A 27,901-nucleotide genomic window follows, 5' to 3' on the forward strand; every position below is an offset into this window, starting at 1 on the left:
AGGGGGCGCTACACAACGTTCTGTCCTGCACCATTTTCAACCGGCAAAAGATACCTGTAGGTTACTAAATACGACGGACAGTTCACTCACTTGGAACTGATATTTAACATTTAGTGCTGCCATCTATGGGTAAAAGGAGGAATTGCAATGGATATTTATTGGCAAACGCACAGAACTGCTAGCAGGAATAATGTCGAAATATGTAAACATTTCCGTCTTAAGATAACAAGGAAGGATGTAAACAGTGTAAAAATGCAGTGTGTATCTAATGAGGAACAAACATTTGCACATAGGCCGGGGCATTTTAGATGGATAATGCGGTTTCAGTCAGAGATTTGAGTGGGCAGTTGAAAATCTGCTTGTTTGCCATTTACAACATATTTTAAGAATAGTTTAATGACAGGGCAATTTAATCCTTGTTCATGGCTACAAAACAGCATTTGTGAGCTCCCGGTCTCATGTGTGGCACCAGACCAGGATATCCCTGCCAGCAAAACAAAAAAAGCCGGTAACCAGTGTCTGCTCGTACTTAGGAACAGATTCAGAAACGCAGCTGCATGCAAGGTCTGCATTTAATCTCTCAGCTGGAAAGATTTAATGGATCAGTATCATGTAACAGTTCTGGAAACCCAAGCACCAAGAAACGACAGATAAATCCTGTTAGACTCAAGGCCACTTTCCCCACATCTGCTCCAAACAGAAGCAGCGGATGGACAATGATGTCGCTGGTCAGTGATCCTTGTAAAGGGATTCAGGAGGCAAATACCATTCTTATTGATTCCAGGATCCGCAGACAGAAAGGCAGATCACTTTGTAGAAGCGTTATTCACTGCACTCAGTTTAATATGATGAATATAATAAAGATAGATAGATAGATAGATAGATAGATAGATAGATAGATAGATAGATAGATAGATAGGAGATACATAGATATGAGATAGAGAGATATTAGATAGATGGCTAGATAGATAGATAGATAGATAGATATGAGATACATAGATAGATAGATAGATATGATATAGATAGAAATATATGAGATAGATAGAAATATATGAGATAGATAGATAGATATGAGATAGATAGATAGATAGATAGATAGGAGATAGATAGATAGATAGATAGATAGATAGATAGGAGATAGATAGATAGATAGATAGATAGATAGATAGATAGATAGGAGATAGATAGATACATACATATGAGAGAGATATGGGATAGAGAGATATTAGGTGGATGGATAGATAGATATGAGATACATAGATAGGAGATATATAGGAGATAGATAGAAGAAATGTGGGACAAATATATCTATCCTCTATCGGTTTTTCTCATATATCTGTCTATATCTATCTATCTATGTTAAGGACTATGTTTTCAATTTAATATAATATAAATAGACGGACATATAGAAAGAAAAGGAACAAAGAAAGAAAAGATAGATATGAGATAGATATATATGAGATAGATAGATAGATAGATATGAGATAGATAGATGTGAGATAGATAGATAGATATGAGATAGATATTAGATAGATAGATAGATAGATAGATATGAGATAGATAGATAGATAGATAGATAGATAGATAGATAGATAGATAGATAGATAGATAGATATGAGATGGATAAATAGATAGATATGAGATAGATAGATATGAGATAGATATGAGATAGATAGATATGAGATAGATAGATAGATATGAGATAGATGTTAGATAGATAGATATGAGATAGATAGATAGATAGATAGATAGATATGAGATAGATAGATAGATAGATAGATAGATAGATAGATAGATAGGAGATAGATAGATAGATAGATATGAGATAGATAGATAGATATGAGATAGATAGATACATACATATGAGAGAGATATGGGATAGAGAGATATTAGGTGGATGGATGGATAGATAGATAGATATGAGATACATAGATAGGAGATATATAGGAGATAGATAGAAGAAATGTGGGACAAATATATCTATCCTCTATCGGTTTTTCTCATATATCTGTCTATATCTATCTATCTATGTTAAGGACTATGTTTTCAATTTAATATAATATAAATAGACGGACATATAGAAAGAAAAGGAACAAAGAAAGAAAAGATAGATATGAGATAGATATATATGAGATAGATAGATAGATAGATATGAGATAGATAGATGTGAGATAGATAGATATGAGATAGATATTAGATAGATAGATAGATAGATATGAGATAGATAGATAGATAGATAGATAGATAGATATGAGATGGATAAATAGATAGATATGAGATAGATAGATATGAGATAGATAGATAGATAGATAGATAGATAGATTGATAGATATGAGATACATAGATATGAAATAGATATTAGATAGATAGATAGATAGATAGATAGATATGAGATAGATAGATAGATAGATATGAGATAGATAGATATGAGATAGATAGATAGATATGAGATAGATGTTAGATAGATAGATAGATAGATAGATAGATAGATATGAGATAGATAGATAGATAGATATGAGATGGATAAATAGATAGATATGAGATAGATAGATATGAGATAGATAGATAGATATGAGATACATAGATATGAAATAGATATTAGATAGATAGATAGATAGATAGATAGATATGAGATAGATAGATATGAGATAGATAGATAGATAGATAGATATGAGATAGATAGATAGATAGATAGATAGATAGATAGATAGATAGATAGATAGATAGATAGATATTAGATAGATAGATTGCAGATCCAACTAATTTGTTTTTCAGTGTTCGAAATGATGTAAAATAAACTTTACACTTAGTCTTAATAAAAGTTTTTCAATGATTCTCTTTCGCCAGCTCCTACGAGCGTCTCGTATACATACTATACACATCCAAGGTAAAAGGCAGTTGAAAATGTCTTTATAGTATAATCCTACTTTTTGTTCTAAGATACATTTGGGTAGGTTCGCTTGAAATAGAGAGCAGTTGGAAGGTAATATGACTGCAGGAAGCAGACTACAGAGGGCTTATTAACAGTGTGTTACCCTGCAGACACCTCGGCCGCAGAGGAGCTGTAGATACACAAAGAAGAAGATATTTCTCTTCAACACCTATTGCAAAATAGCTTTACTCTTCATTTTCTATCGATCATCTTACAAGCAATGCAGCATAAAGCACCACCACCCTAAATTATGGGCCTTTCTTGAAGTTTAGCTAAAAGGCCCCCTAGTGTACTTATTAAACCCTCTGACAATAAGGTATATTACGGAGCTGCCTTGCGTGCACATACAAGTGCCCCCTTGGCTAATCACGGATGACCCTACTTTACCTGATTGCCGCTAGTGACATAATATCAAATAAAACCAGTTGTGTAAAGTGAATTGCCCACCCGGGATAGAATTGCAGTGTGAAGGTACAGGCCCCTTGCGGACAGAAGGACTTCTTCTTTCTCAGACTATCACATCTCATTGGAGTCATGCTTGGAGGAACAACTCCTGGCCTGAGTAATCTGACTTCAACAAAACGCCACACATCAATCTATAACCAGGAGGAGGGAGGGCGGCCGGGGTAATTTCTTTCAAACTAAAACAGGTATGACCAGTTTCTTAAATAAATCGCTTTACTGGTGCAAGATCTCCATGTACAGGTATCAATTGCACCAGCTAGACCGCTGTAACCTAAGCTGCACCTCCGTGGGGTGGTAATCAGCTCTGGCCTCTCCTGATTAAAGCCCTCCTATGTTATATAGGCTCCTATAAAAATAATATGAAGCAGGTACAGACTCGGGATCTCTGTATAGAGTGTCGGCCTACGGAGGGGAGCGCAGCTCATGCGCTGGTAAAGGGCAGGCTGGGAGGCTTGCTACTAATTAGCCTCATTAATCTGCACAAATAAAGCATATCTCTTCCAGTCCTGAGGCTTTCTCCAAAAAATGTCCCTCTTTCCAGATGTTCCGACATATGTTTTACAGGACTGATCAGCTTCTTTGCCAAGTCATATTTTTAGTTTACCCTACATATAAAGTAATGCCGTATCCCGTAGCATCATAGCGCCATAAACCACCGAAATAATAATTAATAGTATTCTTCTTGGAGCTGAAATTCCGAATTAAAAAACAAAAATATGGTGATTGTTACGTGGCCATTTCATCATTTCGAGCAGCATCAGGCCCAATGTCCACGGGCAGATTTGAGCTGGCGGAATTTGCCGCCCATAGAAATGAATGGAGCTTCCGCGATAGATTTTCGGTCAGCGGATTTGATTTTATGGTATTTATTCACTATCTGCGCGGATTTAAAACTGCAGCATGCTCCATTTTCAACGCGGATTCTGTGCGGATCTTGCTCCATTGAAGTCTATGGGAGTCGCGGATGCTCAGTGATCCGCAAATACATTTAAATGCATTTGCGGATCTGCTGCAGATTTGAAGGTTAGAAGTAATTAGGGAGCTGGAGAAAAGGCTTGGAAGGGGTTTGGTTTCTTTTCCCATTTGTTTTTCATTTAACATCCGCGTACACCAGTGCGGAAAAAACACAGAATCCACGACCACCGGCAATTATTAAAAAATCATTTTTAACACGATCCGCAGTTTACCCGCTGTGGATCCGAGGGCTTATTTAGACGACCGTATATCGGCTCAGTTTTCACGCCGAGCCGATATACGGTGTCCTTGTCTGCAGGGGGGGGGAGGATAAAAGAGCCAGGAGCAGGAACTGAGCTCCTGCCCCTTACCCACTATTTGTAATGGAAGGGACGGGGGAGGAGCTAAGCGCCAGGACTTAGCTCCGCCACTGTCTCTCCCCCTCCTATTGCAAATAGTGGCAAGGGGCGGAGAGGGGGCCGGAGCTCAGTTCCTGCTCCTGGCTCTTCCATCCTCCCCCCCCCCCCCCCCATGCAGACAAGGACACCGTATATCGGCTCGGCGTGAAAACCGAGCCGATATAGGGTCGTCTAAATAGGCCCTGAAGCTTATATCCGCAACAGGTGCACTGAGGATGCACTGCGTACCGTGGACATTAGGCCTCATTGTGTTTTTGGTCATAGGTGACATCCCTATGCATGGCATATATATATATATATATATATATATATATATATATATATATATTTATATATATATATATATATATATTTATAGAGAGAGAGAGAGAATTGGATACATTTGTATAATTTTAGTTTCGCATGTAATTACATTTGGAGGAAGTCTGATGATCATGTTGTATATCGTGCAACAAAAGTGTATACATTTGATTAAAAAATAAATGATATGAAATATAGACAGAATAAAATGGTGTTGGGTTAATCAATGTGTAGTTCCCAGAGAAGAACCTCATTCATTTGAAGGGGTTAATTCACACAAGCAATTTTTTTCGTGGACCGAAAGTTTGAGTTAGGGCTTATTCACATAAGCATATATCGGCTGCCGCTTTCACGGCCGGCCGATATACGCTACCGTCTGATGCATTTGATTCCAATGCATCAGATCACATAGGCGTATGACTGCTAAACTCCCTCCCCTTTCTCTCCTCCCCAGTGGCTGTTTGCAATTGGAGGGGCCCCATCCCACCCCCTCCATTGCTGGCTGCAGACAAGGGGTGGAAGCTTAGCTCCGCCCCCTTCCTCGTTGCAAGCAGCCAGAGGGGAGGAGAGAGGAGGTGAGCTGGTGAGGTGGAGGGAAGGGGGAGACTTAGTGTGAATAAGCCCTTAGGGCGGCTTCACTGGAGCATATGCGTTTTTGTGTGCAACTCAGTGCGATATATTTGTGTTATTAACAAGTCTTTTTTTTTTTTGAGGACGAATCGACATATTTTACAATTTTTTGCACACTGGACACAAAACACGCCACAATTTAAATGTCTGCCTAGTCTAATGAGTGCCAGATGTGTTGGAACTGCGCTGTTTTTCATGCATGTGCTTGCATATTGGGTGCACATTTGTGCACCTCCCACAGACTTCGACGGGAACCTTTGGTGCGCAAATATGCACATGTGAAGCCGCATCTTAGAAAAATTTGCTGCACGTCCAATTTTTGTGTGATTTTTCTTCAAGAATTGCTCGTTATTTTCTACAAGAGCGGTGAAAAAAAACGCATCGCGACAGCACGCCATTCGATTTACAGGCGAGTGCAATGTGTTTTTAACGTGGGCTAGGGCAGCATCACACAAGGGTATTTTTGGGCAACGAAAAATCCTTGCAAAATGTGGAGAATAGAGCTCATTGATTTCAATGCGTGGTTCTCACCAGCACAAAATAAAGAGGCTCATAGAGGTCTATGGGTGCACAAATGCACACATATGTATGCGTGGGGTATGTGCAAAGCACAGCGCTAACCAGCACCCACCAGCAGCTCGTTTGGCTTAATAGCTATTTAAATCAGGGCGGGGTGATTCCCCCACCCATGTATCTAGCAGTACCTGCGGAAATATGCACAGGCTCGCATGCAAAGTGCACGCGTTCCCGGGACAGATAAGTTGCGCAGGAGCGAGCATATTTGCAATGTGCATGTGACGCCGCCTTTACTATGGCAACTACATGAAAAAAAGTACCAGGAAGTGCAGAACAGAGACAAACATGTGACAGAAGCACGCATGAAAATTGCTGTTTCTGCTCGTAGAGAGAAAATCGCAGCACGCTCCATTTTTGCACAAATGGAAGCTGTCCAATTTACATTGCGGAAAGGTCGCTGAATCCGTGTCATCGCTAGGCGATGATGCGGGAAAAGTCGGAGTATAAAAAAAGAAATCTGTACTGAGCATGTCTGATGGCGAGCCGTGCAGACCATCCGCAGAACAGATTGAAGAAAAGAAAAGCAGCTACACGCGGATGCCGCTGCTGCCAGGGCCGGATTCCTCTGTGGGTTCCGTATGCAGAATCCGATCTGCTCGTGTGCATGTAGCCTTAGGCCTCCTGTAGACGGCTGGGTCAGATCCTGCTGCGAGAATTCTCGCAGTGGAATGCGGATCCATGCCCCTGCAGAGACCTGCGGCTCACCCTCTCCCGGCGTCTTCAGTCTCTGATATGCGCCGGCTGCCGCCCAGCTGGCGCGTGCATAGAGCGGAGCCTGCCCATCCCTACTGACTAGAGATGAGCGAGTATACTCGGTAAGGCACATTACTCGAGCGAGTAGTGCTTTAGCCGAGTATCTCCCCGCTCATCTCTGAAGATTCAGGGGACGGTGGGGGGCAGGGTGCGGCGGGGGAGAGTGGGGAGGAACGGAGGGGAGATCTCTCTCTCCCTCTCTCCCCCCCGCTCCCAGCCGCAACTCACCTGTCACCCCCGCGAGCCCCCGAATCTTTAGAGACGAGCGGGGAGATACTCGGCTAAGGCACTACTCGCTTGAGTTATGTGCCTTAGCGAGTATACTCGCTCATCTCTACTACTGACGTTTCAGTGCAAGCCTCATGCCACGATTTTTTTTCAGCGCATGCTTTCACGCAGGCAAATCGCGGCTGTGCGCCTAGGGTTGCATTTTCTAATGCAATCCTATGGCAGCGGGCATGGGCGTAAATTCTGCAGGCAATCCCGCCGGGGGCCTAACTGTACCTTTTGCGCTCACAGGGCCAGTTCACATGTGCACAGAACCCCTCCCCGCCGTGATTCTAAAGGTTATTTAGCCTAATGAGTATCAGATGTGTTCTTTTTCCCACAGAATTGTGCAGTGTATTGCACATTTGCACACTTCCCATATACTTCTATAGGGGGAACTTTGATGCTTCAATGCCCACAAGAATAGGACATGCTGCGTTCTTTTTGTTTGTGTCAAATGCGCGCTCAATAAACAGTAATGAGTGTGAAGCCATTGGCATCAATGGCTTCCATTCTATGTGTATTGCGCGGGCAAATTTTGTGTGCGTAAATTCTCTTCGGTATTCCAATTGTTTTCCCCTAATTTTCAGACCGAAAATAATCAGTCCAAAGTTGGAAGGAAATGGAAGAATGTGTTGATTGCGATGTGGCCAGTCACATGTGCATTGTTTTTTTATTTAAAGGGCAGTCCGTGAAAAAGAAAAATCGCAGCATGTCGTATTTTGGTGCAATTTACATACGAAGTCTGGGTGTGCATTTAAAAAAACGAACGGCACTTACATGATGTGAGTGAAATCACTTTGAAATGCGTGTAACCAGCACGGTGATCACAAACACAATGAAGAAGCGTTTTTCTTTATATGTGCATAAAAATCAGACGCAAAATGATTGGAAATTGCGTAGGAAGATCACATACTTATCAGCTTTGATGCTGGATGTCTTCCTGCGCCGGGGCATATGTACGTTGCATACAGCATTTTTCTATCTGGCTATGGGTGTACTCAGCCTTAGGCTTTATTCACACAAGCGTCTTTACGCAGCTTATTTTAGGCGCGAATAAGAATTGCGACCATCTGAAGCAATGGATTCCAATTCATTCAGATGACCAATTTTTGCCACCTAAAAACTTAATGCTGCAAATATAGAACATCGGAGACTGAAATTATACTCAGCTGGAAAAGATAGGTCTTGCCCTACCTTTTGGCCCATATACGGTGGGAGCTGCCATAGACTTCTATGGGAGCTCCTGAAAAAGGGAGGCGGAGGGAGTTAGCAGCGGGCGGACAGCACTGCAAAAACATGATAGGTGCCTGTATTTAGGCATTAGAAGTAATTCTGAGGATTTATGCAGACTGAGGAAATTCCATGCTGCGGCGTGACTGCTAAACTCCTTCCCTCTTCTCTCCTCCTCTCTCCTCCCCGCCAGCTGTTTGCAATGGGAGGGGCGGAGCTAAGCACTGTCCCATCCCACCTCTTCCCATTGCTGGCTGCGGACAAGTGGCGGGGAGGGGTTGGGAACTTAGTTCCGCCCCATCCCGCCCCCTCCCATTGCAAACAGCTGGAAGGGAGGAGAGAGAAGGTGAGCCGGAGAGGGGAAGGGAAGGGGCAACGGCATGGCGATGTATATGCGACAGACCCCATGCCATCTGACTGGGCACACAAACTTTAGAATTGTGTGCCTGTTCACGCGTTTTTACGCATCAGATCATAGCGTATCTCGGCTGGCCATGAAAACGGCGGCCGATATACGCTCATGTGAAAGAGCCCTAAACAGGCTGCACGAGAGATTGACAGTCTTCCCTGTATGTACAGGCAAGCTAAAATAGCTGCCAATGACTGATAGCTCCGCCCATTGGACTGTTCAGCTCAGGATGTGCAGAGCTATACTTGAATATACTACAAGTTCTTCTGAATCTTTCCCTGTAAAACTATATATCCATCTGCTCAGCTCCTCTGGCTCTGTAACATCATGCCTGCAGATTGGACAGTGTGTTCCAGCTGACAAATCCCCTTTAAGCCCTTTTTTTGGTAAAAGCATATGTGCCCTGCTTGATTCATACTGGTTACCACTATGGGAGTAGCTTAAAATTGATTTTGCTGCTGATCTCTCTCTCACTCTCTCCCCCCGCTCCCCCCTGCTTACTCCCCCAACTCACCGCTCTCCCCCGCCGACACCCGAATATATGTTTGCAAATTTAGTCAGTAAAAACTGGTTGGATTTTATTTTGCAATTTTCCTGAGATTTTGCGAATTTTCTGTATGATTTCCAGTTTTTGTGAATGACTTTTTCAGGTACGTATAAGGCCTCTTTTACACAGGGGGCTAGGCACGCAAAAATCACGCTCATCAATAACATGCGGCTATTAGAACCAATGGGTTCCTATGGTAACGTGCAGAAAAAAAAACTCTAATTCTTTTTTAATTTTATGAATTTGTTTAAATACCATGATTACATGCATTGAAAATGGATCGCACTCGCATCATGCAGATGCAATCCGTTTTTCTAAATGTGCCGGTAGACTCGAATGGTGATTTTCATATGAAATTTGTACACTCAAATAGGACATGCTGAAATTTCTTCACTCAAGCTTTTCGTCCGAATTTTAAAAAAAGGCCGCGTGAATATTTTGTACAAAAATCAGACGGAAATATCGCCCATGTGAATATACCCCGATGCCGAGGGCAGTTACACATGACCTAATGGGTAAATCACTGCCCACAGCACCAACACACACAGTAAAATCCACCGATGTAATATCATCTAAGCGCCATATATTGGACTATATTATACAGATGGAGCAGAGCTGAATGTGCCACACCTGGAAGAGCGGAGTGACTTGCGTCAGTGGTCTGGTACTTTTATTACTAGGACTCTGGTTGGTAAAAGTACTTTATGTGCTTCACATATACTAGAAATATACATTAGAGTTCCCATATATTTCTAGATGGAAAAAAGTGTTTCCACCCTTGAAAGCCGCATTCTTCAACATGTGCTTCTGAAAATGGTAAATCTGGGGCAGTCCTTTAAGTGTCAAAAAACAAAGTATCATTATAGTCAATGGTTGGATTGCTAATTATCGTGTTTCCATGTAAGAACATGAAATGACCATTTCTGCAGACGGTAACTTGACATGATATGGGTTATGATAACTTAACTAGAATGTACCACAATGCTGTAAATTGAGTTCCCACAAAGCACCATTCATGTTAACAATTACTACATGTGTGTATATTGCACATTTGCTATATACCTAGCTGATATAAGCAGTGTATAATATACAAAGTTCAATGAAGTTTATCTGTCTGTCTACCATCTCATATATCTCATATCTATTATCACATGTCTATCTATCTATCATTCTGTCTATTTATCTCCTATCTATCTATATTACTACCTATATCTCACATCTATCATTGCATATATCTCATATCTGTATGTCTATTTATTTATCACATATCTATCTATCTCATATCTATCTTATGTCTATCTATGTCATATCTATCTATCTTATGTCTATCTATGTCATATCTATATATCGCATATCTATCATTGTCTATTTATCTCCTATCTATCTATATTACTACCTATATTTCATATCTACCATTGCATATATCTCATATCTATCATTCTATCTATCTCTCTATCTCATATCTATCTATCTATCTATCTATCTATCTATCTATCTCATATCTATCTATCTATTGCATATCTATCTATCCAATATCTATATATCACATATATATCATTGTCTATTTATCTCCTATCTATATTACTACCTATATTTCATATCTACCATTGCATATATCTCATATCTATCATTCTGTCTATCTATCTCTCTATCTCATATCTATCTATCTATCTATCTATTCCATATCTATCTATCTATCTATCTATCTATCTATGTATCATCTATCTATCTATCTATCTATCTATCTATCTATCTATCTATCTATCCCATATCTATCTATCTATCTATCTATCTATCTATCTATCTATCTATCTATCTATCTATCTATCTATCTATCTACCTCATATCTATCTATCTATCTATCTATCTATCTCATATCTATCTATCTATCTATCTCATATCTATCTATCTATAAGGGTGAAGTCACACGAACATATATCGGCTCGGTTCCTGCTCCTGGCTCTTCCATCCTCCCCCCCTTGCACACGAGGACAATGTATATCGGCTCGGCGTGTAAACCGAGTCGATATACGTTCGTGTGGCTTCACCCTAACACAGGAGTTGTAATGGTTATACCAATTATCTACTTTTGTCTTCTTACAATCTATAGAGATAATAGACCCCCCTCCCCCGGCCGCAGGATGCGACTCTTTTAGTGTATATTCACTGGAATGATTTTTCCATCTGATTTTCAGACCAAAAAAGTTGGAATGAAATCGTCCGTCAATAAGGCATTAAATGTTCGCACTCACGCATATGATTGTGTAATAGGATGAATAGTCTAAGCAAAGGAATCACTGCATTGGCCTATTTTGTTGTGATTTTCAGACGCAGATCGCCAATTTGAGTCTGTAGGTGTGATTAAAAAATGGATTGCACTTGTTTCATGTGATTGCCATCTGTTTTTAGTCACATGTTATTATGGTAGCCAAAAAAAAGTGCGACCTTTAATTACATCATTTGGCCCATCATGCATTTTTTTATGTACATGAAAATCGGATGTAAAGCAGATATAAATCGCACGGAAAAATCAAAGAAACACAAAAAATCGAATATGAAAAAAAAAAAAAAAAAATCAGGCGCGAAAGAAAATGGCTTATGTGTATACAGCCGTAGCAGAAATGGGGAGTCCTCTCCCAGCTGCCTTACCCCTGGAAGATCTTGTGTGATCGCCCCTCTGCAGATATTCTCTATACTCTTCCATTGTTTTGCATGTAGCTTTGGCGCTCGCTGTACAGTCAGTCCTTATAGGTACGGTGCTGGGAAATATTCCAAGGCAGGAACGCCATTAATGTAATGAATTGCTATTAAAACTAATTGGTCCTAATGAGAACCTGTGTTATTAAATGTTGCTCTACTTGACGAGTAGCTGATTTCATAGTGTGGATAACAGCGCCCCCTGTCTGCAAAAAATAAAATAGGAACAGCACTAGTTTTTCTTTTCTTTGTAGTAGAAGGTGTTTGCTGTCCTCTAGTTCTTCAACTTTGGGGAACTACAGGTCCTAGCATGCCTTGTATGGTGAGACTTGCAGTTATGAGGCAGCTTAGAAATCTGGAAGAAGAGGACAATTAGTACTGGTCCTTAATATAGGACTTGTATGTCACTTAACTATGTCCAATGATATCTAGACGAGAGGACACAAGGTGCCAGTTTAGAAGCTGGGCATGGCATGAGTACACACTGTACCACTGCCTAGGGTCTAGCTGGCATGAACAGAGTTACTAAAGGTGTGACAAAAGGAGCAAAAGCTATAAAACTATGATTAAAAGGGAATATGCCATCAGTGGAAGGTGTGAAGGAAACCTGTCATCAATTTTGAGTGCCATAAACTATATTATTAGGCTCGAAGGTGAGGGAATGGGGAGTCTATGGAAGAGCGCGGGCACAGTGCCATCTGCAAAGAGTCACGCTGTGTGCTCATGCCTAACACACGGGGACACAATGCTGGAACAGAGCAGCCAGTGAGAATGAAGCACCACTCCCCGGACTCCCTGGTCCCTCACATTTGAGCCTCATTGTTTTTCCGCGATCACGGCCAGCGTTTTCTCGCCCGTTCACACGACCGTGAGCGTCATTTTTAGCGAAAAAATATGCCGCACCCCAGAATTCCCTCGCTCAGCCAAAATCCTCGGGTTGCCTTCCAGTGTCTATATAGAGGCACCTGTAAGTTTTTCGGAGCGTTGGATGCTGCAAAAATGCCTCCTCCCTCCCTTCCCTTTCCCTGCTCCCATAGGAGTCTATAGGACCAGCCAGCGTATATTGGCCAAAAGATAGTTCCTGAACCATGTTTTGGCTGAGCTCATATACGCCGGCCGCGCATATGTTCTATTTTTCGTGCTCCCGGTGTATTTACGCGCTGTATATTCCCCCCTGTAAAGGGCTGCATTGGAAATCAATGCTTTACATGGGTACCGTATATGCGCCCGGGCATGAAAACGCGTCGTATATGCGCTCATGGGAATAAAGCCTTAGGCTGCTCTCACACAGGCGGTTTTTACAGTGTTTTAGAGGGCGTTCGAAACACCTGCTAAAAACGCTATACTGAGCCTCCATTGATTTCAATGGGGCTACTCAGACGAGAATTGCAATGATGGGGTGCATTAAAAATGCTGGTGAATGCACTTGAAAATGTTTAAAAACGCTGGGTTTTTACTAACACTTGTGTGAGACTAGCCTTAGACAGTGTTAGGCTTCTTTCACATGAGCGCATAAATGGTGCGTTTTTACGCCCGGGCGTATATACGCGCCCATGAGAGGCAGTGATTTTCAATGCACTCGTTCATATGGGCGAATATACGGCGCGTAACTATGCCGGCAGCGTGAAAAATAGAACATATATGCAGCCGGCGCATATACGCTCAGCCAAAAGATAGTTCAGGAACTATCTTTTGGCCAATATACGCCGGCGGGTCCTATAGACTCCTATGGGAGCAGGGAAAGAGAAGGGAGGGGGAGGCATTTTTGCAGCATCCAACGCTCCGAAAAGCTTACAGGTGCCTCTGTATAGGACTGGAAGGCATCCCGAGGATTTGGGCAGAGCGAGGGAATTCTCGGGGTGCGGTGTATTTTTTCGCTAACAACAACGCCCACGGTTGTGTGAATGGAAGAGAAAACGCTGGCTGCGATCACGGAAAAACACCCTTTCAGGTGCTTATAGGGAGCGGGCATTAAAAAAGGAAAAACGCCATCGCCGTTTATGCGCTCGTGTGAAAGAAGCCTTATACACCAAAACTGAACTTTTCAAAGGTTCGCTCATCACTAATCAGGAATAAAAAAAAGTTAATTGGTTAATTAGAAGTCCAGCATTTTAAATCCCTGTTTCTAATTGGGAGACGATTAGGATAAATCCATAAACTTATTATAATTATAATTCCACTGCATCCAAAATTATTTTTATGGTTGTGGAAATCATGGGCAAAGCGTAAATAATAAAGTATAAAATCATGGAAACATATTTTGTGCTTCCCTAAATACGATTTGATCACGGAATTGAGGGATTTTGTAATCTGAGTAAATATATTTCAGACACAGTTAAATAACAATGGATTACATTTTGTTGCGAGCTTCTCATATCATTGCTGTGAGCGCCATCTGCTGCTGAGATGTGGTAAAGTGTTTAGGGTTTGGTTTTGAATGCGACAGTGAAAACAGTCTACATGGGTGAAACGTTAGTAGTTTTATTTAACTCTTCACTTAAGAATAGAAGAAAAGGCACCAAGAGAGATCATTCTGCAATCTTTGTACAAAACCCGGCATGCGGTTCCATCTCAGGCAGATATGTAAATGATTAGAGTTGTGCTGATTGGATGAACGGTCTTGTCCCTGGAGGTCCTAGAAGTGGTTCTCCCCTTGGCCTATAAGAGGCTCTCGGAGGCTCCTTGTGTGTAGTGGCCTCTTCTTCCGCTTGTGTGGAGCTTGTTGACCACTAGAAGCCTCTACGACGCAGAGATGAGATGTCACCCAGTTACCAGAGTCTGAGAGGGGCGCATTATTGGGATGTGAGAAGCTGGATGGTCATATCGATGAATTGTTCTCCACCGGGCCATTCTGGATGGACTATTAGGAGGTGTTGGGACCAGTTGATGTATGAGGGCACACAAGGTGACCGGGTTCTGGACGCCCCGACAGACCACAAGTCTGTCTGGTCGTCTGACAAGTATAAGAAGCTCCAACAGGTGGCAGAGAGAGGCAGCAGCAACACTACAGGGCTCTGTGTCTGTCAGAATCAATATCCATGTGCTTGGCTGAAGTATATTTGGTCTACTGTGCCCATTACATGTACTGGCTTTGATGCCCACCATCGCCTCTGTTCACAGTGGTGGCATGAATGATGTTTGCAGGAGTGGCACACTGTCCCCACTGCTGGTGTGATGGACTAGAGGGCCATCGAATATGACAGTTGGTCCTTCCTAGTAGTGGTAGGAGGGACAATGACAGCTCGGCGATATGTTCAGGACATCCTGCAGCCACATGTGTTCCTCTCATGGGGGCTTTAGAGGCAGCAGGATAATGCTCGGCCGCGCACACAAGGGGTTCACAGGAATGTCTCCACATCATTTGCCCAGTCACCAGATTTATCGCAAACCGAACATGTATGGGACCATTTGGGATGCCAAATTCCACAGCCTAAGAGTTTATATACTCTAGAGGTTCATTTCGTATCACATCTTGTATCCAAGCTAGAAGTGGTTCAACAGGGTCCTAGAGCCTCCATTCCCACCTGTATCACATCTTGTATCCAAGCTAGAGGTGGTACAACAGGGTACTAGAACCTCCATGCCCGCCCGTATCACATCCTGAAGCCAAATTAGAGGCAGCACAACAGGGTACTAGAGCCTATATGCTCGCCTGTATCATATCTTGTATCCAAGCCAGAGGCGGTACAACAGGGTATAAGTGCATCCATGCCCACCTGTATCACATCTTGTATCCAAGCTAGAGGCGGTATAACAGGGTACTAGAGCCTCCATGCCCGCTTGTATCACATCTTGTATCTAAGCTAGAGGTGGCCAAACAGGGTACTAGAGCCTCCATGTCCACCTGTATCACATCTGGTATCCAAGCTGGAGTTGGCCCAGCAGGGTACTAGGGCCTTCATTCCTGCCCGTATCACATCTTGTATCCAAGCTAGAGGCAGTAAAACAGAGTAATAGAACCTCCATGCCTGCCCGTATCACACGATATATTCAAGCTAAAGGCAGTCCAACAGGCTACTAGAGCCTCCATGCCTGCATGTATCACATCTTATATCTAAGCTAAAGGTGGTATAACATGGTACTAGAGCTTCCATGTTCCCCGTATCACAACTAGAGGCCGACCACCAGGGTACTAGAGCCCTCATTCCTGCCTGTATCACATCCTGTATCCAAGCTAGAGACAGTAAAAGAGGGTACTAGAGCCTCCGTGCCAGGCCAAATCACCCTTGTATCCAAGCTAGAGGCAGACCAACAGGGTACTAGAACCTCCATGCCTGCCCGTATCACATCTTGTATCCAAGCTAGAGCTGGTACAACAGGGTACTAGAGCCTCCATGTCCGCCCGTATCACATCTTGCATCCAAGCTAGAGGCGGACCACCAGGGTACTAGAGCCTCCATGCCCGACCATATCACATCTTGTATCCAAGATAGAGGCAGTATAACAGGGTACTAGAGCCTGCATGCCCCCCTGTATCACATCTTGTATCCAAGCTAGGGGATGACTCAACAGGGTACTAGAGCCTGCATGCCCCCCTATATCACATCTTGTATCCAAGCTAGAGGTGACTCAACAAGGCACTAGAGCCTCCATGCCTACCTGTATCACATTTTGTATCCAAGCTAGAGGAGGCCCAACAAGATACTAGAGCCTCCACGCCTACCCGTATCACATCGTGCATTCAAGCTAGAGGTGGTACAACAGGGTACTAGAGCCTCCATACCCAGCCGTATCACATATTGTATCCATGCAAGAGGCAGTACAACAGGGTATTAGAGCCTCCATGCCCACCTGTTTCATATCATGTATCCAAGCTAGAGGCGGTACAACAGGGTACTAGAACCTCCATGCCCACCTGTTTCACATCCTGTATCCAAGCTAGAGACAGTAAAACAGGGTACTAGAGCCTCCGTGCCAGGCCAAATCACCCTTGTATCCAAGCTAGAGGCGGACCAACAGGGTACTAGAACCTCCATGCCTGCCCGTATCACATCTTGTATCCAAGCTAGAGCTGGTACAACAGGGTACTAGAGCATGTATGCCCATCCGTATCACATCTTGCATCCAAGCTAGAGGCGGACCACCAGGGTACTAGAGCCTCCATGCCTGACCATATCACATCTTGTATCCAAGATAGAGGCAGTATAACAAGGTACTAGAGCCTGCATGCCCCCCTATATCACATCTTGTATCCAAGCTAGAGGTGACTCAACAAGGCACTAGAGCCTCCATGCCTACCTGTATCACATTTTGTATCCAAGCTAGAGGAGGCCCAACAAGATACTAGAGCCTCCACGCCTACCCGTATCACATCGTGCATTCAAGCTAGAGGTGGTACAACAGGGTACTAGAGCCTCCATACCCAGCCGTATCACATATTGTATCCATGCTAGAGGCAGTACAACAGGGTACTAGAACCTCCATGCCCACCTGTTTCACATCCTGTATCCAAGCTAGAGACAGTAAAACAGGGTACTAGAGCCTCCGTGCCAGGCCAAATCACCCTTGTATCCAAGCTAGAGGCGGACCAACAGGGTACTAGAACCTCCATGCCTGCCCGTATCACATCTTGTATCCAAGCTAGAGCTGGTACAACAGGGTACTAGAGCATGTATGCCCATCCGTATCACATCTTGCATCCAAGCTAGAGGCGGACCACCAGGGTACTAGAGCCTCCATGCCTGACCATATCACATCTTGTATCCAAGATAGAGGCAGTATAACAAGGTACTAGAGCCTGCATGCCCCTCTGTATCACATCTTGTATCCAAGCTAGGGGATGACTCAACAGGGTACTAGAGCCTGCATGCCCCCCTGTATCACATCTTGTATCCAAGCTAGAGGTGACTCAACAAGGCACTAGAGCCTCCATGCCTACCTGTATCACATTTTGTATCCAAGCTAGAGGAGGCCCAACTAGATACTAGAGCCTCCACGCCTACCCGTATCACATCGTGCATTCAAGCTAGAGGTGGTACAACAGGGTACTAGAGCCTCCATGCCCACCTGTTTCATATCATGTATCCAAGCTAGAGGCGGTACAACAGGGTACTAGAACCTCCATGCCCACCTGTTTCACATCATGTATCTAAGCTAGAGGCAGTCCAACAGGGTACTAGAGCCACCATGCCCTCCTGTATCACATCTTGTATCGAAGCTAGCGGTGGGCCAACAGGGTACTAGAGCCTCCCTTTAAGTGTTCAGTTTTTGCAATAAATTCCCCTTTTAAGTGATGCTGTAATCTCTTACTTATATCAATGTTACAATCACACAGAGAACGTCTCATTCCATTCCAACAACTCCTTCTAAGGGAGGGATTGTTTTTGACAATGATTGTATTTTTTGAGCTCCAATCTGGTGCAATGCCAAAAAGAGAGGTAAATAAATATCCAAATTTTTATTCCACAGCCGGGTTGCATACAGCATGTTTCCAGGGTGGACCGGCCTTTTCATCAAGTAAGTCACCACTCTTCTGGTCTTGGCAGAATTAATATGAAACTCAAAAGTACACAGTGCAGAGCGAAGATAGATTGTCTCAACTAGATACTCAACTAATAGCGAAAGCATTTTTTTAAAAACCCTAGAAGGCGTGAATACTTTTCTTCACAAATTTATACTTTTAGCTATTTTTTATATGATTATAATCCCCCAACATACATAAAAATCATATTGATTCTACTTAACCCGACCCTCATCCTCCAAGCATGTGACAGAAAGCGTTACATAGTAGTGTCTGATCAGCAGTCATATCTTGCTCTTTGGCTCCCCCTTCTGACTGTTTAGCAAACCAATTTAAACCCAATAATTCATAAAGTAATCATGTGGATTCACATTGTAGGAAAACGAAATGGAGAATCCAACTAATTGTGCATCAGTCTACGGCTCATTCCCAATCTGCACCTCACACTCTTGTTCCTTATCACTTCCTGCCTTGTTTCCTGCTGCTTTCTCCTCTCTTGTTCTCTTCTGCTCTCTAGCTCTTGGTTGCTTATCCTCTTTCTTATTCTCTCCCTCTGCCTAATTCATCATGGTTCTTCTTACACCTACCGCTCTCCCCTCTGCTATATCCTCTCTTTCTCTCACTGATTCTTTATTCCACTGTCTCTCTTCCCCTTTATCTCTCTAATTCTCTCCACCGAGTTCCTTATAGCTGTCTCTTCTTGTATTGTTCTGTCTCTCATTGGTAATATATTGCTGTCTTTCTCTCTCTCTACACCTCTGTCTAGTTCTTTATAGCTTTCTTGTTTTGTTTTCTAATTCTTTCTCCGCCTGTCTCACTAGCTTTTCATCACTCTCTCCTCTCTTTAATTCTCTCTTTTTGGTTCTTTATGGCTCTCTCTTGTGCTTCCTCTCTACAGTTCTTTATAGCTCTCATCCATTATCTCTCTTAGAGCAGGCTCGCACGCGCGTAACTTCATCGCCTTTTACGTGCATGATGTACACGAACATAAGACACGATGAATGGAGTCAATGACAGGACATTGATTTTTTTTTTACCTACTGGCTTTTTTATTGTGTTTAATACGTGTAAAAGAAAAGAGCGCAGCATGTTTTCTTTTTCCCCGTATTTGCACAATAAAGTCCTATTGGTCTCTGTGGGCGCGTAGTAAACGCGGTACATGTATAATTACATTGCGAATGTGCAGCATTTATACGCAACATCACTAAGCGGCAGAGTGGGAACTAGAAAAAAAAAAGAAACAAGTCAGACTGCGCATAATAGCGAGTGTGAGATACGCTGCCCTAGGCGGGGATTTGCCTGCTCACCACCGGCTCACACAGCGGTAAAACACTCCGTTCTACACACCACATTTTACACATACACTCGTGTGAGCCGGTCCTGATTCTCTCTCTCATTAGCCCTTTATCGCTCTCGTTCTCCTCTCTGTAATGATCTCTCTGGCTTTTTATAGCGCTCTCTTCTCTTTCTGTCTCTCACTGGTCCTTTAACTCTCTTTCTTTCTCCCTCTACCTTTCTAATTCTCTTTCTCCAGTCTCTCTCTCTAGGTCTTTATAGCTCTCTAGCTGTTAAAAAAAGAAAAAAAGAAAAGTTAGCTCACCTAGAAGCACTGTCCAGCTCTTCTCCCTGGCCCCGGCAGTCTTCTGTATTCTGGTGGCCAGGGATTAAAAATCCCTGCCTCCAGAAAGCGCTGCCTCTGATTGGCTGAGCGCTGTGACCAATCAGAGACAGTCCCCTCATCCCTTGTCACCTCTGTAACAGCACACAATGTCTTTGTGCACAGCACGGACCTTACCAGTACGCATTAAAGGCACGCATGTCCGATCTTCTGCAGGTGAGAGTATTTTGCGCCTCTAAAAAACGCACATGTGAACACATCATAGGAAACCAATGGTTCTAGTAGTCACAATTTTTCTTTTTTGCGCACATAGGTGTGCAAAAATAATATCTCATCTGACTGCGGCCTTACTGTGAATGGAGGTGAGTGGAAACGATCTCCGGTCCGCTCCACTTCCATTCACTCAGCAATGATCGTTCCTGTGTAATAGTATAGCAACAGTCATCGCTGGAACGGCCTGTTGGGCATCTGGTCGTCTCTAGTTCTTTGTAGCTGTCTCTTTTTATCAATCTCTCACTATATCTTCATCACTCTCTTTTTCCCACTGTCTTTCGAATTCTCTTTCTTCTACTTTATACTACTCTCTTTTGCTTGATCTCTCTGTTTTTTTATTACTCTCTCTTTCTTTCTGTTGCCTGCCTATCATCTCCTGTTATCTACCATTCTCTACCATTCCATCTCTGGTTTTCATCGCTCTCTTTCTCTGTCTCTCATTCCCTCTCCCTTTCAGGACTGAGCTTCCCCGGTTGGAGTTGTGAAATGCCCCCCCCCCCCCCCCCCCGTCAGCTGCCGAACCACCTTAAGTTCAGCATACTAGCTGTCGAAAGGACAATCACATATTCTATTATCATAAAGGGAGGTGTCCATCAGAAATAGGTGCTAACGCATGGCCAAGGTTTATATCTTCTTTGCAGCTGTAATCACTGAATCGTTACACAGATGTTAGGACGAGACTGTCTCTCGGCATTGCAGGGTTTGGGGGTTGTCGGCAAAAGTTGCGGCACTCACTGGATCAGGCAGTGGGGTTGGAAGCAGCGGATATTGCTGGCATGGGTGAATGGTTACCGGGAACCTTTGTGCGAAAGCTCAATTACATGGACTTCCAAGGCCCCGACTTTGCTGTGTAGCATCTAAGGAGGGAACCTATTCCATGATATAAGGCAGCTGAATAATACCTTTATTCAACAGGTCTTGCTTCTTCTCTCAGGAACAGGAGCACAGACAGATTTTTCATTGCAGGTGACCAAAAACCATTAAGGGTGAAGCCAGAGGCGTAACTTGAAGCTCCTGGGCCCCAATGCAAAACTTGTAACAGGGTCCCCAACTATAATGCTTTATTCATAGTACTGGGCTCCCTATATGGAGAAGAGAGGCCTTATGGGCCCCCCAAGGCTCCTGGGCCCGGGTGCAACCGCATCCCCTGCATCCTCTATAGTTACGCCCCTGGGTGAAGTATCAGCAACCACTGTCCAGATTTTGGTTTATCAGTTTTTCTGAATTTGGAAAGAAGTTTGGCAACTGCAAAATGGATCATGGGAAGTCTGGTTGGGTGTTGCTGTTTGAAATCTGCTGCCATGATACGTGTGCTTCATTCCCCTGACATAAGGACAATTTCAAAGCCTTCTGTTTGAGATAATGCCATCATTCACATTGCCTATAATGAAGAAGAATCCCTGTATTAGCATGAATAAAGTTATGTTAAAATGAAACCCCCCCGGTGTCTTTCTGGTGAAATTCTCTGCCAGTATGATATATCACACACCTACCTGGAGTTGAATCCAAGATGGCAGCATTCAAAATGGCCGTCATTTTGGTGACATGGCATAACAAGTTGTATACAAAATTGCATTACCGTCTACCAAACCATTTCACCCTATGTGGGTGTTTCCACACTTTTGAGACACCCTGTATGTAAAATATATATATATTACTTGCCATAAGCGTTTGAGATGGAAGGGATGAGCCTATGGGCATAGTGATGGTGGGGAGTTAATAGCAGGACACTGGATTCACTAAAGTATTAAAATGGCCCTGGCCAGGGGGGTTCAACATGCAAATTCAACTCACTATATATATATAAAGCAACACTAGCCATGATAACTAGCATTAGAAGGTGCAGAGGTAGCAGTTGTACCTGCGCCCCGGAGCCCAAAGGCCCCTCTGCTACATAAGAAGGCACCATTACCCTGTGGAGACTCTAGTACAGATTTTACACCTTCGATGCTATTAAGAAAATATTTTTGTGTTAAGTAAACCCAGACAAGTAGAAGACATATTACTGGAGTCGGGAAGAATATCTCCGCTCCACTCAGGTATCAGTGGAGAGAAGCAGCAAGGGAAGATGGATTCTATTACACCGAGTGCGTCAAATTATTTTAGACAGCACAGATGGAAATATAGTTCAATGATTCAACATCATTTGCCTTCAAGATGTTAAATTATTGATAAATTCTGCAAAAGATAATCCCCAAATGATATGTGGAGAAGGAATTAGAGCGTGAGGGTTGCTGAAGTGAGATGAAGTAAAACATTTAACAAGCATAGATTATCCATAGCACATCACATTTCTATAACATGTATCTAAAATGTATGATATGAATACAGCTACATCTGTGTCAAGGAAGACGGGAGACTCAACGGTGCCCCGCTCCCTCCCCGCACACGGCAAGAAAACCAAAGGGCTTGGCTGCAGAAATCTCCTAGCAAGATGTCCTATTAGTTAAAAGTGGGGGACCCCCTGCTAAGGCTCCCCTTCTGTTCACTAGTCTAGAGGCTGAAAATAATGAATACCCATGCCTATTTCAATAATTGAGCATTTACACATAGTTTTCCCAAAGATAACAGCAAAAGCTATGAAATCCCCTCCCCCACCTGACCCAGAAATCTGAGATGAGGTGGTTAACATACATTCTCTTTAAACTAGCTTACTGCTAGACGCATTATATAAAAGCTCTTAAGTGCACAGTAAGTGGTTAATCACTTGCTACTTTTCCAAACTTTTAGTTAGAGGCAGCTCCTTTCCTCATATGTCACCATGATAACACTTCCTGTCTATGCTCTGGGCTCTGCTTAAAGGCTATGGACACCTTTGGGGCTTTAAATATAGGCTCTACCCCGAAAATAAGCCTTAGCTGCATAAACAAAATAAAAAATACATCACTTAATAGTGGCTGTCCACTCCGCCGCACATCTTCTCTGCAGGTCCCCAACACTTGTCTTCAGGCAACGCTTCCTGGTCAGAAGTTTGGAAGACCCTGCCTCCGGGAAGCACTGCTTCTGGTTCTCAAGTGCTGCAGCTCAACCAATCAGAGCCAGCGCTTGATGAACTAATTACAGCCATTCATTGAATGGTTGTGATTGGTTCATCTAGCCAGGCTCTGATTGGCTGAGCCGTGGTGCTCGAGAACCAATCAGGGGCAGTGCTTCCTGGAGGCGGTGACTTTAAACCTCCAAACCAGGAAGTGCCTGCTGAAAACTATGCAGAGCTAAAAAGGAGATGTGCGACGGACATGACAGTCCGTGTAACTAGGGCTTATTTCAGGGCTTTTACAATAGGACTTACTACTGTAAAAGTTTCATCGCACCACATTTTCATGCGATGCAACAGAAAGGAAAGCTCCGTAGGGAAACATGGGCTACAAAACCTCACAAATTCCCAGCAATAGTCAGCATCACACGATTTTTTTTCTCTCACAATGTAGCAGCCTACAAAATATTGCTGATGTGAAGGAACATATTGGAAAGCACAGGCTTCATATACATGCAATTTGCAGCACTGTCACATCTCAAGAAAATTGCGCAATTTTGTTGTTCGCGTGAAACCGGCCTTAAGGTTTGTCCTACCTGTAAAATTGTGTGGTTACAAGTCACCACCCAAGTATATGTACATATTCTAGCAGCTTAAGTCTAGCAAATAACAGGTACAGATCTGCTCTACTGCGGGAGCCCGCAGAGGAATACAGCTTGACCCTGGCCAGTAACCCTACGTGCTTGTTTCTTCTGTAATGCGGATGACCGTGGACACTTTGCCTTCGGTCATGCGCAGAACAGATTTTTTTTGAATGTTTGTTTTTCTCGCGCCGTCGCTGGGCGATGACGTGGGTACCCACAACCTATCCACAATGTTAATTGTGGATGGGCCACGGGTCGGAAGGTACAAATTGACGTCAATGGAGGTCACCCACATGGAGCCCGCAGCAAAATAGAACATACTGCAATTTTTCCTCTGCTCGCGGAAATCGTAATTCATTTCACAGTACAGGCATAGTAAGCGCAGTGATGTCACAGTACGGGGATAATACACACAGTGATGTCACCGTACAGGAATAATACAGACAGTGATATCACAGTACAGGGATAATACACACAGTGAGGTCACAGTACAGGGATAATACACACAGTGATGTCACAGTACGGGCATAATAAATACAATGATGTCACAGTACAGACATATTACACACAGTCACAGTATGGGGATAATACACACAGTGATGTCACAGTACAGGGATAATAAATACAATAATGTCACAGTACAGAGATAATACACACAGTGATGTTACAGTACAGGGATAATACACACAGTGATGTCACGGAACAGGGATAATAAATACAGGGATGTCACAGTACATGGATTACAAACACAATAATGTCACAGTACAGGGATAATAATCACAGTGATGTCATAATACATGGATAATAAACACATTGATGTCACAGTACAGGGACAATAGACCAAATGATGTCAAAGTACAGGGGCAATAGACCAAATGATGTCACAGTACAGGGGCAATAGACACAGTGATGTCACAATACAGAAATAATAAACACAGCAATGTCACAATACATAGATTATAAATACAGTGGTGTCAACCTCTCTTTATACAGCGGGAGCGCCAGCTGTTTATTACAGCTGACACCCGTGAACAATAGCCGCTATCGGCCGTTCGGCCGTACGCGGCTATTAACCCTTTAAATGCCGCTGTCAGTTCTGACAGCGGCATTTAAATCCCCCGAACTATGTTCAGGGGTCCCGTACAGCCCCCCCCCCCCCCCGCGGTGAGATTGGGGGAGCCGTGCAGGTGTCATTGTAGCTGGGGGCCTTCTGATAGGCCCCAGGGCTGCCTTACCAGACTGCCTATGAAGCCAACCCCGTGGGGTGGCTTGATAGACTGCCTGTCAAATAGCAGTATGACGTAATGCTATAGCATTACGTCATACTGCAGGAGAGATCAAAGCATCGCTGGTTGTAGTCCCCCGGGGGGACTTTAAAGTAAAGTTTTAAAAAATCAATAAAGTTTTATTATTTGTAAAAAAAAAAAAAAAGTTATAAAAGTTTAAATCACCCCCCTTTTGCCATATTTATTATTAAAAAATCTAAATCATAAAATAAAAATATGTATTTGGTATCGCCGCGTCCGTAAAAGTCTGATCTATCAAAGTAGCACATAATTTTACCTGCACGGTGAATGTCGTCCCCCCCAAAAAAAATAAAGAACACCAGAAATGCAATTTTTTAGTTACCCTGTCTCCCAGAAAAAATGCAATAAAAAGCGATCAAAAAGTCATATGTAATCCAAATTAGTACTAACGGAAACTACAGGACATCCCGCAAAAAATGAGCCCTTGCTCAACCACATCGACGGAAAAATAAAAAAGTTATTGCGCGGACAAAATGACCGCAGAAAATAATTGAAAAAAATTAACTGTCTGAAAAAAAAAGCGTAGTACAGTAAAAAAAAAAACTATACAACTTTGGTATCGTAGCAATTGTACCGACCCATAGTATAAAGTTATCATGTCACTTTTGTTGCAGTTTGTGCGGCGTAGAAACAAGACGCACTGAAAGATGGCGGAATGTTATTTTTTTTTTTCATTTTACTCCACTTAGATTTTTTTTTAAAGTTTTTCAGTACATTATATGGTGCAGTAAATGGCATCATTTAAAAATACAAGTCGTCCCGCAAAAAACAAGCCCTCATACAGCGACGTCGATGGATAAATAAAGGAGTTACGATTTATATGAAGAGGGGAGGAAAAAACGAAAATGGACAAAGGAAAAAACGGCCGCGTCATTAAGGGGTTAATGATACTGGTAATGAGGACTGCTAACCATATAGTTTAGTGCTATAGTACAAAACTCCTTACAAGATATTGTTAATACCGTATGTCGAACACCGTTATTCTGTTACAGCATTGAGTTACCGTAGAGCGACAGTCAGCTTGTTTAGGCCACCTGCACACAAACGGATTGGCGTTGCGGAAACCGTGGTCTGCGCCCGCACCGTGAATCCGTAGCAAATACTGTTCGTTACATACTATGGAAAGACAATTCTTCCAGCACACTCGCAGAATCAAATTGGCAGCATGTTCCATTTTCATGCGGATTCTGCACGGACGGCTTCCATTGAAGTCAATGGAAGCCATCCGACCTGCTGTCCATTTGCAATTGACATTGCGCAAAGGTCGCGGATTCCGCATCATCACCCAGCGACGGCGCGGAAAAGATAAACATTTTTAAAATTCCTTAATATCCACCGTCTGCCGATTACAGGTGACATTTTATGCCCCTCTAGATAGTCCGAATGAATTAGAAAGGACTTATAGCCCAGAAGAACGATATGAGATCCTTTATTATCTATATCAATATAATACGGGGGAACTTGCCCTTTAAGGGATAAAAGTAGATTATGTATTGACATCTACAGAGCGGAGTGGAGCAGAGCCATCATGTATTCCGGGCACAGTCACGCATATCTCATCATTCTCTTATAGATTTGGTGGAGGGCCTTGTGTAGAAGGATGAGAAACTCTCTCGCCCCACTGTGAGCCCTCTGGATGCATTCTTTCACTGGCTGGGGGTCAATTAAGGGGGATGATTCATATGTAAAGCAGCTTGTTTATCCTCCCGGTGGTCGGAGAGGTTTATTTTTGAAAGTCAACTAGAAAGTTAAAAAGTGTGGGAAGTATTTAGTGATTATTGGGCAATTTTCCCAGCGAGCTGATCTTTTACAAGCCATCCTAATTGAGATGCATTCATTTCGGCTAGCTCACATATGACATAGGGGGTTGGGGGTCTGGCCGGGAACAGAAGGTTACTGATGTGTGGAGGAAAAAAAAACTCAAAGTGATATTTTTTGGGTCAGACGAGAAGATTAAAAAATTGCTCCTATGACAAAAAAAAAATCTTCATTCGGCTGGTGTCACATTCAGGGGGAGGAATAAGGAAAATTCACCAGCTTTCTGTGGTTAAATAGTTGCACATTTTGGCACGTTTGTACTATTTGGCACTATTTAGATTTTTCCACCGCCTCCATTGTTTTTTAAAAAGTTGGGTGAGGTTTAAGAAACTCGTATAGCAGAAATTTAAGGCCCCTTTTACATAGAACGATTATCGTTCAGTTTATCGCTGGATCGCACGAAACTGAACCATAATGGTTCCGCTGCCGGCGACTGAGCGAGGAAGGATAATTTGTTTGCTTATTATAGTTTAGGAGACGTGGAGTCCAGGGAGCCTCTTTTATACTCACCCGGACCCCAATTCCTGCAGTGTCCCCCAGCAATGTCATCATGAGCACACCAGCTTGACCCTATTCAGAAGGCTGAGCTACCTTAGAGATGAATGGGAATTTGCGCACTCTCTTC

The sequence above is a fragment of the Eleutherodactylus coqui genome, chromosome 3 (genome assembly GCF_035609145.1).
Source record: "Eleutherodactylus coqui strain aEleCoq1 chromosome 3, aEleCoq1.hap1, whole genome shotgun sequence".
In the NCBI taxonomy this organism is placed as follows: Eukaryota; Metazoa; Chordata; class Amphibia; order Anura; family Eleutherodactylidae; genus Eleutherodactylus; species Eleutherodactylus coqui.